The sequence below is a fragment of the Notothenia rossii genome, assembly GCF_949606895.1.
Source record: "Notothenia rossii genome assembly, contig: scaffold_31, whole genome shotgun sequence".
NCBI classification, from domain to species: domain Eukaryota; kingdom Metazoa; phylum Chordata; class Actinopteri; order Perciformes; family Nototheniidae; genus Notothenia; species Notothenia rossii.
This window is the reverse complement of record NW_027640282.1, coordinates 655124-670665: the sequence shown is the minus strand read 5'-3', so window position 1 is coordinate 670665 and position 15542 is coordinate 655124.

Genomic DNA, 15542 nt, shown 5'->3' with positions numbered 1-15542 from the left:
CAGGCGGGGGAGAGAGAGATCTTTTGTCTCGATTTACACATGCTATGACTCCGGGGGTACTTCCATTAGCTTCGTCTTGATCTGTTGATGTTATTTCATGTCTCGTTTGTCCATTTGGACGGTGGTAAAGCCAGGGAAATATCCCGGAGATATACTGATAAATCTTTATAACAGCATTTTCCTGCGATCACAGCTGTTCACAGCTACGAGGCTGGGACCGCTTCCATTCGCTTCGTCTTGATCTGTAGATGTTATTTCATGTCTCATTTGTTCATTTTGATGGAGAAAAAGTTGTACATTTAGTGAATTCAGAGTGTCTAAGCTGCACAAGCAGGCATGTTTGAGTACTCAGGTCCAGTGGCTCACTGCGTTAACGCTCTCCCCTGGATGCGGTTGGTCTCGTGTTCGAATCCATGCTCTGGCATACTTTTTTTCATTTTCACCCTTTTTCTATGGATCTCCAAAAAGTGAACTTTTACATTTTCTGAGTCTGGAGGAATTCAAGGGGAGTTTTCAGGGGAGTGCGTTCTCTCTGCCATCTCCTCCCTGTGTGTGCGTTGCTGCATGCAGCAGCTGCGTGTGTGTGTAAACTGCCCCTCCCCCTCGCAAGCAGGCGGGGGAGAGAGAGATCTTTCGTCTCGATTTACACATGCTATGACTCCGGGGGTACTTCCATTCGCTTCGTCTTGATCTGTTGATGTTATTTCATGTCTCGTTTGTCCATTGTGACGGTGGTAAAGCCAGGGAAAAGTCCCGGAGATATACTGAGAAATCTTTGTAACAGCATTTTCCTGCAATCACAGCTGTTCACAGCTACGAGGCTGGGACCGCTTCCATTCGCTTCGTCTGGATCTGTAGATGTTATTTCATGTCTCATTTGTTCATTTTGATTGAGAAAAAGTTGTACATTTAGTGAATTCAGAGTGTCTAAGATGCACAAGCAGGCATGTTTGAGTACTCAGGTCCAGTGGCTCACTGCGTTAACGCTCGCCCCTGGATGCGGTTGGTCGTGTGTTCGAATCCATGCTGTGGCAAAACAAAATTAATGTTCACCCTTTTTCTATGGATCTCCAAGAAGTGAACTTTTACATTTTCTGAGTCTGGAGGAATTCAAGGGGAGTTTTCAGGGGAGTGCGTTCTCTCTGCCATCTCCTCCCTGTGTGTGCGTTGCTGCATGCAGCAGCTGCGTGTGTGTGTAAACTGCCCCCCCCCCCTCGCAAGCATGCGGGGGAGAGAGAGATCTTTCGTCTCGATTTACACATGCTATGACTCCGGGGGTACTTCCATTCGCTTCGTCTTGATCTGTTGATGTTATTTCATGTCTCGTTGGTCCATTGTGACGGTGGTAAAGCCATGGAAAAGTCCCGGATATATACTGAGAAATCTTTGTAACAGCATTTTCCTGCAATCACAGCTGTTCACAGCTACGAGGCTGGGACCGCTTCCATTCGCTTCGTCTGGATCTGTAGATGTTATTTCATGTCTCATTTGTTCATTTTGATGGAGAAAAAGTTGTACATTTAGTGAATTCAGAGTGTCTAAGCTGCACAAGCAGGCATGTTGGAGTACTCAGGTCCAGTGGCTCACTGCGTTAACGCTCGCCCCTGGATGCGGTTGGTCTCGTGTTTGAATCCATGCTGTGGCATACTTTTTTTCATTTTCACCCTTTTTCTATGGATCTCCAAAAAGTGAACTTTTACATTTTCTGAGTCTGGAGGAATTCAAGGGGAGTTTTCAGGGGAGTGCGTTCTCTCTGCCATCTCCTCCCTGTGTGTGCGTTGCTGCATGCAGCAGCTGCGTGTGTGTGTAAACTGCCCCTCCCCCTCGCAAGCAGGCGGGGGAGAGAGAGATCTTTCGTCTCGATTTACACATGCTATGACTCCGGGGGTACTTCCATTCGCTTCGTCTTGATCTGTTGATGTTATTTCATGTCTCGTTTGTCCATTGTGACGGTGGTAAAGCCAGGGAAAAGTCCCGGAGATATACTGAGAAATCTTTGTAACAGCATTTTCCTGCAATCACAGCTGTTCACAGCTACGAGGCTGGGACCGCTTCCATTCGCTTCGTCTGGATCTGTAGATGTTATTTCATGTCTCATTTGTTCATTTTGATTGAGAAAAAGTTGTACATTTAGTGAATTCAGAGTGTCTAAGATGCACAAGCAGGCATGTTTGAGTACTCAGGTCCAGTGGCTCACTGCGTTAACGCTCGCCCCTGGATGCGGTTGGTCGTGTGTTCGAATCCATGCTGTGGCAAAACAAAATTAATGTTCACCCTTTTTCTATAGATCTCCAAGAAGTGAACTTTTACATTTTCTGAGTCTGGAGGAATTCAAGGGGAGTTTTCAGGGGAGTGCGTTCTCTCTGCCATCTCCTCCCTGTGTGTGCGTTGCTGCATGCAGCAGCTGCGTGTGTGTGTAAACTGCCCCCCCCCCCTCGCAAGCATGCGGGGGAGAGAGAGATCTTTCGTCTCGATTTACACATGCTATGACTCCGGGGGTACTTCCATTCGCTTCGTCTTGATCTGTTGATGTTATTTCATGTCTCGTTGGTCCATTGTGACGGTGGTAAAGCCATGGAAAAGTCCCGGATATATACTGAGAAATCTTTGTAACAGCATTTTCCTGCAATCACAGCTGTTCACAGCTACGAGGCTGGGACCGCTTCCATTCGCTTCGTCTGGATCTGTAGATGTTATTTCATGTCTCATTTGTTCATTTTGATGGAGAAAAAGTTGTACATTTAGTGAATTCAGAGTGTCTAAGCTGCACAAGCAGGCATGTTGGAGTACTCAGGTCCAGTGGCTCACTGCGTTAACGCTCGCCCCTGGATGCGGTTGGTCTCGTGTTTGAATCCATGCTGTGGCATACTTTTTTTCATTTTCACCCTTTTTCTATGGATCTCCAAAAAGTGAACTTTTACATTTTCTGAGTCTGGAGGAATTCAAGGGGAGTTTTCAGGGGAGTGCGTTCTCTCTGCCATCTCCTCCCTGTGTGTGCGTTGCTGCATGCAGCAGCTGCGTGTGTGTGTAAACTGCCCCCCCTCCCTCGCAAGCATGCGGGGGAGAGAGAGATCTTTCGTCTCGATTTACACATGCTATGACTCCGGGGGTACTTCCATTCGCTTCGTCTTGATCTGTTGATGTTATTTCATGTCTCGTTTGTCCATTGTGACGGTGGTAAAGCCAGGGAAAAGTCCCGGAGATATACTGAGAAATCTTTGTAACAGCATTTTCCTGCAATCACAGCTATTCACAGCTACGAGGCTGGGACCGCTTCCATTCGCTTCGTCTGGATCTGTAGATGTTATTTCATGTCTCATTTGTTCATTTTGATGGAGAAAAAGTTGTACATTTAGTGAATTCAGAGTGTCTAAGCTGCACAAGCAGGCATGTTTGAGTACTCAGGTCCAGTGGCTCACTGCGTTAACGCTCGCCCCTGGATGTGGTTGGTCGTGTGTTCGAATCCATGCTGTGGCAAAACAAAATTAATGTTCACCCTTTTTCTATGGATCTCCAAGAAGTGAACTTTTACATTTTCTGAGTCTGGAGGAATTCAAGGGGAGTTTTCAGGGGAGTGCGTTCTCTCTGCCATCTCCTCCCTGTGTGTGCGTTGCTGCATGCAGCAGCTGCGTGTGTGTGTAAACTGCCCCTCCCCCTCGCAAGCAGGCGGGGGAGAGAGAGATCTTTCGTCTCGATTTACACATGCTATGACTCCGGGGGTACTTCCATTCGCTTCGTCTTGATCTGTTGATGTTATTTCATGTCTCGTTTGTCCATTGTGACGGTGGTAAAGCCAGGGAAAAGTCCCGGAGATATACTGAGAAATCTTTGTAACAGCATTTTCCTGCAATCACAGCTGTTCACAGCTACGAGGCTGGGACCGCTTCCATTCGCTTCGTCTGGATCTGTAGATGTTATTTCATGTCTCATTTGTTCATTTTGATTGAGAAAAAGTTGTACATTTAGTGAATTCAGAGTGTCTAAGATGCACAAGCAGGCATGTTTGAGTACTCAGGTCCAGTGGCTCACTGCGTTAACGCTCGCCCCTGGATGTGGTTGGTCGTGTGTTCGAATCCATGCTGTGGCAAAACAAAATTAATGTTCACCCTTTTTCTATGGATCTCCAAGAAGTGAACTTTTACATTTTCTGAGTCTGGAGGAATTCAAGGGGAGTTTTCAGGGGAGTGCGTTCTCTCTGCCATCTCCTCCCTGTGTGTGCGTTGCTGCATGCAGCAGCTGCGTGTGTGTGTAAACTGCCCCTCCCCCTCGCAAGCAGGCGGGGGAGAGAGAGATCTTTCGTCTCGATTTACACATGCTATGACTCCGGGGGTACTTCCATTCGCTTCGTCTTGATCTGTTGATGTTATTTCATGTCTCGTTTGTCCATTGTGACGGTGGTAAAGCCAGGGAAAAGTCCCGGAGATATACTGAGAAATCTTTGTAACAGCATTTTCCTGCAATCACAGCTGTTCACAGCTACGAGGCTGGGACCGCTTCCATTCGCTTCGTCTGGATCTGTAGATGTTATTTCATGTCTCATTTGTTCATTTTGATTGAGAAAAAGTTGTACATTTAGTGAATTCAGAGTGTCTAAGATGCACAAGCAGGCATGTTTGAGTACTCAGGTCCAGTGGCTCACTGCGTTAACGCTCGCCCCTGGATGCGGTTGGTCGTGTGTTCGAATCCATGCTGTGGCAAAACAAAATTAATGTTCACCCTTTTTCTATGGATCTCCAAGAAGTGAACTTTTACATTTTCTGAGTCTGGAGGAATTCAAGGGGAGTTTTCAGGGGAGTGCGTTCTCTCTGCCATCTCCTCCCTGTGTGTGCGTTGCTGCATGCAGCAGCTGCGTGTGTGTGTAAACTGCCCCCCCCCCCCCTCGCAAGCATGCGGGGGAGAGAGAGATCTTTCGTCTCGATTTACACATGCTATGACTCCGGGGGTACTTCCATTCGCTTCGTCTTGATCTGTTGATGTTATTTCATGTCTCGTTGGTCCATTGTGACGGTGGTAAAGCCAGGGAAAAGTCCCGGATATATACTGAGAAATCTTTGTAACAGCATTTTCCTGCAATCACAGCTGTTCACAGCTACGAGGCTGGGACCGCTTCCATTCGCTTCGTCTGGATCTGTAGATGTTATTTCATGTCTCATTTGTTCATTTTGATGGAGAAAAAGTTGTACATTTAGTGAATTCAGAGTGTCTAAGCTGCACAAGCAGGCATGTTGGAGTACTCAGGTCCAGTGGCTCACTGCGTTAACGCTCGCCCCTGGATGCGGTTGGTCTCGTGTTTGAATCCATGCTGTGGCATACTTTTTTTCATTTTCACCCTTTTTCTATGGATCTCCAAAAAGTGAACTTTTACATTTTCTGAGTCTGGAGGAATTCAAGTGGAGTTTTCAGGGGAGTGCGTTCTCTCTGCCATCTCCTCCCTGTGTGTGCGTTGCTGCATGCAGCAGCTGCGTGTGTGTGTAAACTGCCCCCCCTCCCTCGCAAGCATGCGGGGGAGAGAGAGATCTTTCGTCTCGATTTACACATGCTATGACTCCGGGGGTACTTCCATTCGCTTCGTCTTGATCTGTTGATGTTATTTCATGTCTCGTTTGTCCATTGTGACGGTGGTAAAGCCAGGGAAAAGTCCCGGAGATATACTGAGAAATCTTTGTAACAGCATTTTCCTGCAATCACAGCTGTTCACAGCTACGAGGCTGGGACCGCTTCCATTCGCTTCGTCTGGATCTGTAGATGTTATTTCATGTCTCATTTGTTCATTTTGATTGAGAAAAAGTTGTACATTTAGTGAATTCAGAGTGTCTAAGATGCACAAGCAGGCATGTTTGAGTACTCAGGTCCAGTGGCTCACTGCGTTAACGCTCGCCCCTGGATGCGGTTGGTCGTGTGTTCGAATCCATGCTGTGGCAAAACAAAATTAATGTTCACCCTTTTTCTATGGATCTCCAAGAAGTGAACTTTTACATTTTCTGAGTCTGGAGGAATTCAAGGGGAGTTTTCAGGGGAGTGCGTTCTCTCTGCCATCTCCTCCCTGTGTGTGCGTTGCTGCATGCAGCAGCTGCGTGTGTGTGTAAACTGCCCCCCCCCCCCTCGCAAGCATGCGGGGGAGAGAGAGATCTTTCGTCTCGATTTACACATGCTATGACTCCGGGGGTACTTCCATTCGCTTCGTCTTGATCTGTTGATGTTATTTCATGTCTCGTTGGTCCATTGTGACGGTGGTAAAGCCAGGGAAAAGTCCCGGATATATACTGAGAAATCTTTGTAACAGCATTTTCCTGCAATCACAGCTGTTCACAGCTACGAGGCTGGGACCGCTTCCATTCGCTTCGTCTGGATCTGTAGATGTTATTTCATGTCTCATTTGTTCATTTTGATGGAGAAAAAGTTGTACATTTAGTGAATTCAGAGTGTCTAAGCTGCACAAGCAGGCATGTTGGAGTACTCAGGTCCAGTGGCTCACTGCGTTAACGCTCGCCCCTGGATGCGGTTGGTCTCGTGTTTGAATCCATGCTGTGGCATACTTTTTTTCATTTTCACCCTTTTTCTATGGATCTCCAAAAAGTGAACTTTTACATTTTCTGAGTCTGGAGGAATTCAAGTGGAGTTTTCAGGGGAGTGCGTTCTCTCTGCCATCTCCTCCCTGTGTGTGCGTTGCTGCATGCAGCAGCTGCGTGTGTGTGTAAACTGCCCCCCCTCCCTCGCAAGCATGCGGGGGAGAGAGAGATCTTTCGTCTCGATTTACACATGCTATGACTCCGGGGGTACTTCCATTCGCTTCGTCTTGATCTGTTGATGTTATTTCATGTCTCGTTTGTCCATTGTGACGGTGGTAAAGCCAGGGAAAAGTCCCGGAGATATACTGAGAAATCTTTGTAACAGCATTTTCCTGCAATCACAGCTGTTCACAGCTACGAGGCTGGGACCGCTTCCATTCGCTTCGTCTGGATCTGTAGATGTTATTTCATGTCTCATTTGTTCATTTTGATGGAGAAAAAGTTGTACATTTAGTGAATTCAGAGTGTCTAAGCTGCACAAGCAGGCATGTTTGAGTACTCAGGTCCAGTGGCTCACTGCGTTAACGCTCGCCCCTGGATGTGGTTGGTCGTGTGTTCGAATCCATGCTGTGGCAAAACAAAATTAATGTTCACCCTTTTTCTATGGATCTCCAAGAAGTGAACTTTTACATTTTCTGAGTCTGGAGGAATTCAAGGGGAGTTTTCAGGGGAGTGCGTTCTCTCTGCCATCTCCTCCCTGTGTGTGCGTTGCTGCATGCAGCAGCTGCGTGTGTGTGTAAACTGCCCCCCCCCCCCCCCCTCGCAAGCATGCGGGGGAGAGAGAGATCTTTCGTCTCGATTTACACATGCTATGACTCCGGGGGTACTTCCATTCGCTTCGTCTTGATCTGTTGATGTTATTTCATGTCTCGTTGGTCCATTGTGACGGTGGTAAAGCCAGGGAAAAGTCCCGGATATATACTGAGAAATCTTTGTAACAGCATTTTCCTGCAATCACAGCTGTTCACAGCTACGAGGCTGGGACCGCTTCCATTCGCTTCGTCTGGATCTGTAGATGTTATTTCATGTCTCATTTGTTCATTTTGATGGAGAAAAAGTTGTACATTTAGTGAATTCAGAGTGTCTAAGCTGCACAAGCAGGCATGTTTGAGTACTCAGGTCCAGTGGCTCACTGCGTTAACGCTCGCCCCTGGATGCGGTTGGTCTCGTGTTTGAATCCATGCTGTGGCATACTTTTTTTCATTTTCACCCTTTTTCTATGGATCTCCAAAAAGTGAACTTTTACATTTTCTGAGTCTGGAGGAATTCAAGGGGAGTTTTCAGGGGAGTGCGTTCTCTCTGCCATCTCCTCCCTGTGTGTGCGTTGCTGCATGCAGCAGCTGCGTTTGTGTGTAAACTGCCCCCCCCCCTCGCAAGCATGCGGGGGAGAGAGAGATCTTTCGTCTCGATTTACACATGCTATGACTCCGGGGGTACTTCCATTCGCTTCGTCTTGATCTGTTGATGTTATTTCATGTCTCGTTTGTCCATTGTGACGGTGGTAAAGCCAGGGAAAAGTCCCGGAGATATACTGAGAAATCTTTGTAACAGCATTTTCCTGCAATCACAGCTGTTCACAGCTACGAGGCTGGGACCGCTTCCATTCGCTTCGTCTGGATCTGTAGATGTTATTTCATGTCTCATTTGTTCATTTTGATGGAGAAAAAGTTGTACATTTAGTGAATTCAGAGTGTCTAAGCTGCACAAGCAGGCATGTTTGAGTACTCAGGTCCAGTGGCTCACTGCGTTAACGCTCGCCCCTGGATGCGGTTGGTCGCGTGTTCGTATCCATGCTGTGGCAAAAAAAAAATCATTTTCACCCTTTTTCTATGGATCTCCAAGAAGTGAACTTTTACATTTTCTGAGTCTGGAGGAATTCAAGGGGAGTTTTCAGGGGAGTGCGTTCTCTCTGCCATCTCCTCCCTGTGTGTGCGTTGCTGCATGCAGCAGCTGCGTGTGTGTGTAAACTGCCCCCCCCCCCCTCGCAAGCATGCGGGGGAGAGAGAGATCTTTCGTCTCGATTTACACATGCTATGACTCCGGGGGTACTTCCATTCGCTTCGTCTTGATCTGTTGATGTTATTTCATGTCTCGTTGGTCCATTGTGACGGTGGTAAAGCCATGGAAAAGTCCCGGATATATACTGAGAAATCTTTGTAACAGCATTTTCCTGCAATCACAGCTGTTCACAGCTACGAGGCTGGGACCGCTTCCATTCGCTTCGTCTGGATCTGTAGATGTTATTTCATGTCTCATTTGTTCATTTTGATGGAGAAAAAGTTGTACATTTAGTGAATTCAGAGTGTCTAAGCTGCACAAGCAGGCATGTTGGAGTACTCAGGTCCAGTGGCTCACTGCGTTAACGCTCGCCCCTGGATGCGGTTGGTCTCGTGTTTGAATCCATGCTGTGGCATACTTTTTTTCATTTTCACCCTTTTTCTATGGATCTCCAAAAAGTGAACTTTTACATTTTCTGAGTCTGGAGGAATTCAAGGGGAGTTTTCAGGGGAGTGCGTTCTCTCTGCCATCTCCTCCCTGTGTGTGCGTTGCTGCATGCAGCAGCTGCGTGTGTGTGTAAACTGCCCCCCCTCCCTCGCAAGCATGCGGGGGAGAGAGAGATCTTTCGTCTCGATTTACACATGCTATGACTCCGGGGGTACTTCCATTCGCTTCGTCTTGATCTGTTGATGTTATTTCATGTCTCGTTTGTCCATTGTGACGGTGGTAAAGCCAGGGAAAAGTCCCGGAGATATACTGAGAAATCTTTGTAACAGCATTTTCCTGCAATCACAGCTGTTCACAGCTACGAGGCTGGGACCGCTTCCATTCGCTTCGTCTGGATCTGTAGATGTTATTTCATGTCTCATTTGTTCATTTTGATGGAGAAAAAGTTGTACATTTAGTGAATTCAGAGTGTCTAAGCTGCACAAGCAGGCATGTTTGAGTACTCAGGTCCAGTGGCTCACTGCGTTAACGCTCGCCCCTGGATGCGGTTGGTCGCGTGTTCGTATCCATGCTGTGGCAAAAAAAAAATCATTTTCACCCTTTTTCTATGGATCTGCAAAAAGTGAACTTTTACATTTTCTGAGTCTGGAGGAATTCAAGGGTAGTCTTCAGGGGAGTGCGTTCTCTCTGCCATCTCCTCCCTGTGTGTGCGTTGCTGCATGCAGCAGCTGCGTGTGTGTGTAAACTGCCCCTCCCCCTCGCAAGCAGGCGGGGGAGAGAGAGATCTTTCGTCTCGATTTACACATGCTATGACTCCGGGGGTACTTCCATTCGCTTCGTCTTGATCTGTTGATGTTATTTCATGTCTCGTTTGTCCATTGTGACGGTGGTAAAGCCAGGGAAAAGTCCCGGAGATATACTGAGAAATCTTTGTAACAGCATTTTCCTGCAATCACAGCTATTCACAGCTACGAGGCTGGGACCGCTTCCATTCGCTTCGTCTGGATCTGTAGATGTTATTTCATGTCTCATTTGTTCATTTTGATTGAGAAAAAGTTGTACATTTAGTGAATTCAGAGTGTCTAAGATGCACAAGCAGGCATGTTTGAGTACTCAGGTCCAGTGGCTCACTGCGCTAACGCTCGCCCCTGGATGCGGTTGGTCGCGTGTTCGAATCCATGCTGTGGCAAAAAAAAAATCATTTTCACCCTTTTTCTATGGATCTCCAAAAAGTGAACTTTTACATTTTCTGAGTCTGGAGGAATTCAAGGGGAGTTTTCAGGGGAGTGCGTTCTCTCTGCCATCTCCTCCCTGTGTGTGCGTTGCTGCATGCAGCAGCTGCGTGTGTGTGTAAACTGCCCCTCCCCCTCGCAAGCAGGCGGGGGAGAGAGAGATCTTTCGTCTCGATTTACATATGCTATGACTCCGGGGGTATTTCCATTCGCTTCGTCTTGATCTGTTGATGTTATTTCATGTCTCGTTTGTCCATTTGGACGGTGGTAAAGCCAGGGAAATATCCCGGAGATATACTGATAAATCTTTATAACAGCATTTTCCTGCGATCACAGCTGTTCACAGCTACGAGGCTGGGACTGCTTCCATTCGCTTCGTCTTGATCTGTAGATGTTATTTCATGTCTCATTTGTTCATTTTGATGGAGAAAAAGTTGTACATTTAGTGAATTCAGAGTGTCTAAGCTGCACAAGCAGGCATGTTTGATTACTCAGGTCCAGTGGCTCACTGCGTTAACGCTCGCCCCTGGATGCGGTTGGTCGCGTGTTCGAATCCATGCTGTGGCAAAAAAAAAATCATTTTTACCCTTTTTCTATGGATCTCCAAAAAGTGAACTTTTACATTTTCTGAGTCTGGAGGAATTCAAGGGGAGTTTTCAGGGGAGTGCGTTCTCTCTGCCATCTCCTCCCTGTGTGTGCGTTGCTGCATGCAGCAGCTGCGTGTGTGTGTAAACTGCCCCTCCCCCTCGCAAGCAGGCGGGGGAGAGAGAGATCTTTCGTCTCGATTTACACATGCTATGACTCCGGGGGTACTTCCATTCGCTTCGTCTTGATCTGTTGATGTTATTTCATGTCTCGTTGGTCCATTGTGACGGTGGTAAAGCCAGGGAAAAGTCCCGGATATATACTGAGAAATCTTTGTAACAGCATTTTCCTGCAATCACAGCTGTTCACAGCTACGAGGCTGGGACCGCTTCCATTCGCTTCGTCTGGATCTGTAGATGTTATTTCATGTCTCATTTGTTCATTTTGATGGAGAAAAAGTTGTACATTTAGTGAATTCAGAGTGTCTAAGCTGCACAAGCAGGCATGTTGGAGTACTCAGGTCCAGTGGCTCACTGCGTTAACGCTCGCCCCTGGATGCGGTTGGTCTCGTGTTTGAATCCATGCTGTGGCATACTTTTTTTCATTTTCACCCTTTTTCTATGGATCTCCAAAAAGTGAACTTTTACATTTTCTGAGTCTGGAGGAATTCAAGGGGAGTTTTCAGGGGAGTGCGTTCTCTCTGCCATCTCCTCCCTGTGTGTGCGTTGCTGCATGCAGCAGCTGCGTGTGTGTGTAAACTGCCCCCCCTCCCTCGCAAGCATGCGGGGGAGAGAGAGATCTTTCGTCTCGATTTACACATGCTATGACTCCGGGGGTACTTCCATTCGCTTCGTCTTGATCTGTTGATGTTATTTCATGTCTCGTTTGTCCATTGTGACGGTGGTAAAGCCAGGGAAAAGTCCCGGAGATATACTGAGAAATCTTTGTAACAGCATTTTCCTGCAATCACAGCTGTTCACAGCTACGAGGCTGGGACCGCTTCCATTCGCTTTGTCTGGATCTGTAGATGTTATTTCATGTCTCATTTGTTCATTTTGATGGAGAAAAAGTTGTACATTTAGTGAATTCAGAGTGTCTAAGCTGCACAAGCAGGCATGTTTGAGTACTCAGGTCCAGTGGCTCACTGCGTTAACGCTCGCCCCTGGATGCGGTTGGTCTCGTGTTTGAATCCATGCTGTGGCATACTTTTTTTCATTTTCACCCTTTTTCTATGGATCTCCAAAAAGTGAACTTTTACATTTTCTGAGTCTGGAGGAATTCAAGGGGAGTTTTCAGGGGAGTGCGTTCTCTCTGCCATCTCCTCCCTGTGTGTGCGTTGCTGCATGCAGCAGCTGCGTTTGTGTGTAAACTGCCCCCCCCCCTCGCAAGCATGCGGGGGAGAGAGAGATCTTTCGTCTCGATTTACACATGCTATGACTCCGGGGGTACTTCCATTCGCTTCGTCTTGATCTGTTGATGTTATTTCATGTCTCGTTTGTCCATTGTGACGGTGGTAAAGCCAGGGAAAAGTCCCGGAGATATACTGAGAAATCTTTGTAACAGCATTTTCCTGCAATCACAGCTGTTCACAGCTACGAGGCTGGGACCGCTTCCATTCGCTTCGTCTGGATCTGTAGATGTTATTTCATGTCTCATTTGTTCATTTTGATGGAGAAAAAGTTGTACATTTAGTGAATTCAGAGTGTCTAAGCTGCACAAGCAGGCATGTTTGAGTACTCAGGTCCAGTGGCTCACTGCGTTAACGCTCGCCCCTGGATGCGGTTGGTCGCGTGTTCGTATCCATGCTGTGGCAAAAAAAAAATCATTTTCACCCTTTTTCTATGGATCTCCAAAAAGTGAACTTTTACATTTTCTGAGTCTGGAGGAATTCAAGGGGAGTCTTCAGGGGAGTGCGTTCTCTCTGCCATCTCCTCCCTGTGTGTGCGTTGCTGCATGCAGCAGCTGCGTGTGTGTGTAAACTGCCCCTCCCCCTCGCAAGCAGGCGGGGGAGAGAGAGATCTTTCGTCTCGATTTACACATGCTATGACTCCGGGGGTACTTCCATTCGCTTCGTCTTGATCTGTTGATGTTATTTCATGTCTCGTTTGTCCATTGTGACGGTGGTAAAGCCAGGGAAAAGTCCCGGAGATATACTGAGAAATCTTTGTAACAGCATTTTCCTGCAATCACAGCTGTTCACAGCTACGAGGCTGGGACCGCTTCCATTCGCTTCGTCTGGATCTGTAGATGTTATTTCATGTCTCATTTGTTCATTTTGATTGAGAAAAAGTTGTACATTTAGTGAATTCAGAGTGTCTAAGATGCACAAGCAGGCATGTTTGAGTACTCAGGTCCAGTGGCTCACTGCGCTAACGCTCGCCCCTGGATGCGGTTGGTCGCGTGTTCGAATCCATGCTGTGGCAAAAAAAAAATCATTTTCACCCTTTTTCTATGGATCTCCAAAAAGTGAACTTTTACATTTTCTGAGTCTGGAGGAATTCAAGGGGAGTTTTCAGGGGAGTGCGTTCTCTCTGCCATCTCCTCCCTGTGTGTGCGTTGCTGCATGCAGCAGCTGCGTGTGTGTGTAAACTGCCCCTCCCCCTCGCAAGCAGGCGGGGGAGAGAGAGATCTTTCGTCTCGATTTACATATGCTATGACTCCGGGGGTATTTCCATTCGCTTCGTCTTGATCTGTTGATGTTATTTCATGTCTCGTTTGTCCATTTGGACGGTGGTAAAGCCAGGGAAATATCCCGGAGATATACTGATAAATCTTTATAACAGCATTTTCCTGCGATCACAGCTGTTCACAGCTACGAGGCTGGGACTGCTTCCATTCGCTTCGTCTTGATCTGTAGATGTTATTTCATGTCTCATTTGTTCATTTTGATGGAGAAAAAGTTGTACATTTAGTGAATTCAGAGTGTCTAAGCTGCACAAGCAGGCATGTTTGATTACTCAGGTCCAGTGGCTCACTGCGTTAACGCTCGCCCCTGGATGCGGTTGGTCGCGTGTTCGAATCCATGCTGTGGCAAAAAAAAAATCATTTTCACCCTTTTTCTATGGATCTCCAAAAAGTGAACTTTTACATTTTCTGAGTCTGGAGGAATTCAAGGGGAGTTTTCAGGGGAGTGCGTTCTCTCTGCCATCTCCTCCCTGTGTGTGCGTTGCTGCATGCAGCAGCTGCGTGTGTGTGTAAACTGCCCCTCCCCCTCGCAAGCAGGCGGGGGAGAGAGAGATCTTTCGTCTCGATTTACATATGCTATGACTCCGGGGGTATTTCCATTCGCTTCGTCTTGATCTGTTGATGTTATTTCATGTCTCGTTTGTCCATTTGGACGGTGGTAAAGCCAGGGAAATATCCCGGAGATATACTGATAAATCTTTATAACAGCATTTTCCTGCGATCACAGCTGTTCACAGCTACGAGGCTGGGACCGCTTCCATTCGCTTCGTCTTGATCTGTAGATGTTATTTCATGTCTCATTTGTTCATTTTGATGGAGAAAAAGTTGTACATTTAGTGAATTCAGAGTGTCTAAGCTGCACAAGCAGGCATGTTTGAGTACTCAAGTCCAGTGGCTCACTGCGTTAACGCTCGCCCCTGGATGCGGTTGGTCTCGTGTTCGAATCCATGCTGTGGCATACTTTTTTTCATTTTTACCCTTTTTCTATGGATCTCCAAAAAGTGAACTTTTACATTTTCTGAGTCTGGAGGAATTCAAGGGGAGTTTTCAGGGGAGTGCGTTCTCTCTGCCATCTCCTCCCTGTGTGTGCGTTGCTGCATGCAGCAGCTGCGTGTGTGTGTAAACTGCCCCTCCCCCTCGCAAGCAGGCGGGGGAGAGAGAGATCTTTCGTCTCGATTTACACATGCTATGACTCCGGGGGTACTTCCATTCGCTTCGTCTTGATCTGTTGATGTTATTTCATGTCTCGTTTGTCCATTGTAACGGTGGTAAAGCCAGGGAAAAGTCCCGGAGATATACTGATAAATCTTTATAACAGCATTTTCCTGCGATCACAGCTGTTCACAGCTACGAGGCTGGGACCGCTTCCATTCGCTTCGTCTTGATCTGTAGATGTTATTTCATGTCTCATTTGTTCATTTTGATGGAGAAAAAGTTGTACATTTAGTGAATTCAGAGTGTCTAAGCTGCACAAGCAGGCATGTTTGAGTACTCAGGTCCAGTGGCTCACTGCGTTAACGCTCGCCCCTGGATGCGGTTGGTCGCGTGTTCGAATCCATGCTGTGGCAAAAAAAAAATCATTTTCACCCTTTTTCTATGGATCTCCAAAAAGTGAACTTTTACATTTTCTGAGTCTGGAGGAATTCAAGGGGAGTTTTCAGGGGAGTGCGTTCTCTCTGCCATCTCCTCCCTGTGTGTGCGTTGCTGCATGCAGCAGCTGCGTGTGTGTGTAAACTGCCCCTCCCCCTCGCAAGCAGGCGGGGGAGAGAGAGATCTTTCGTCTCGATTTACACATGCTATGACTCCGGGGGTACTTCCATTCGCTTCGTCTTGATCTGTTGATGTTATTTCATGTCTCGTTTGTCCATTGTGACGGTGGTAAAGTCAGGGAAATGTCCCGGAGATATAGGCTACTGAGAAATCTTTGAAACAGAATTTTCCTGCGATCACAGCTGTTCACAGCTACGAGGCTGGGACCACTTCCATTCGCTTCGTCTTGATCTGTAGATGTTATTTCATGTCTCAT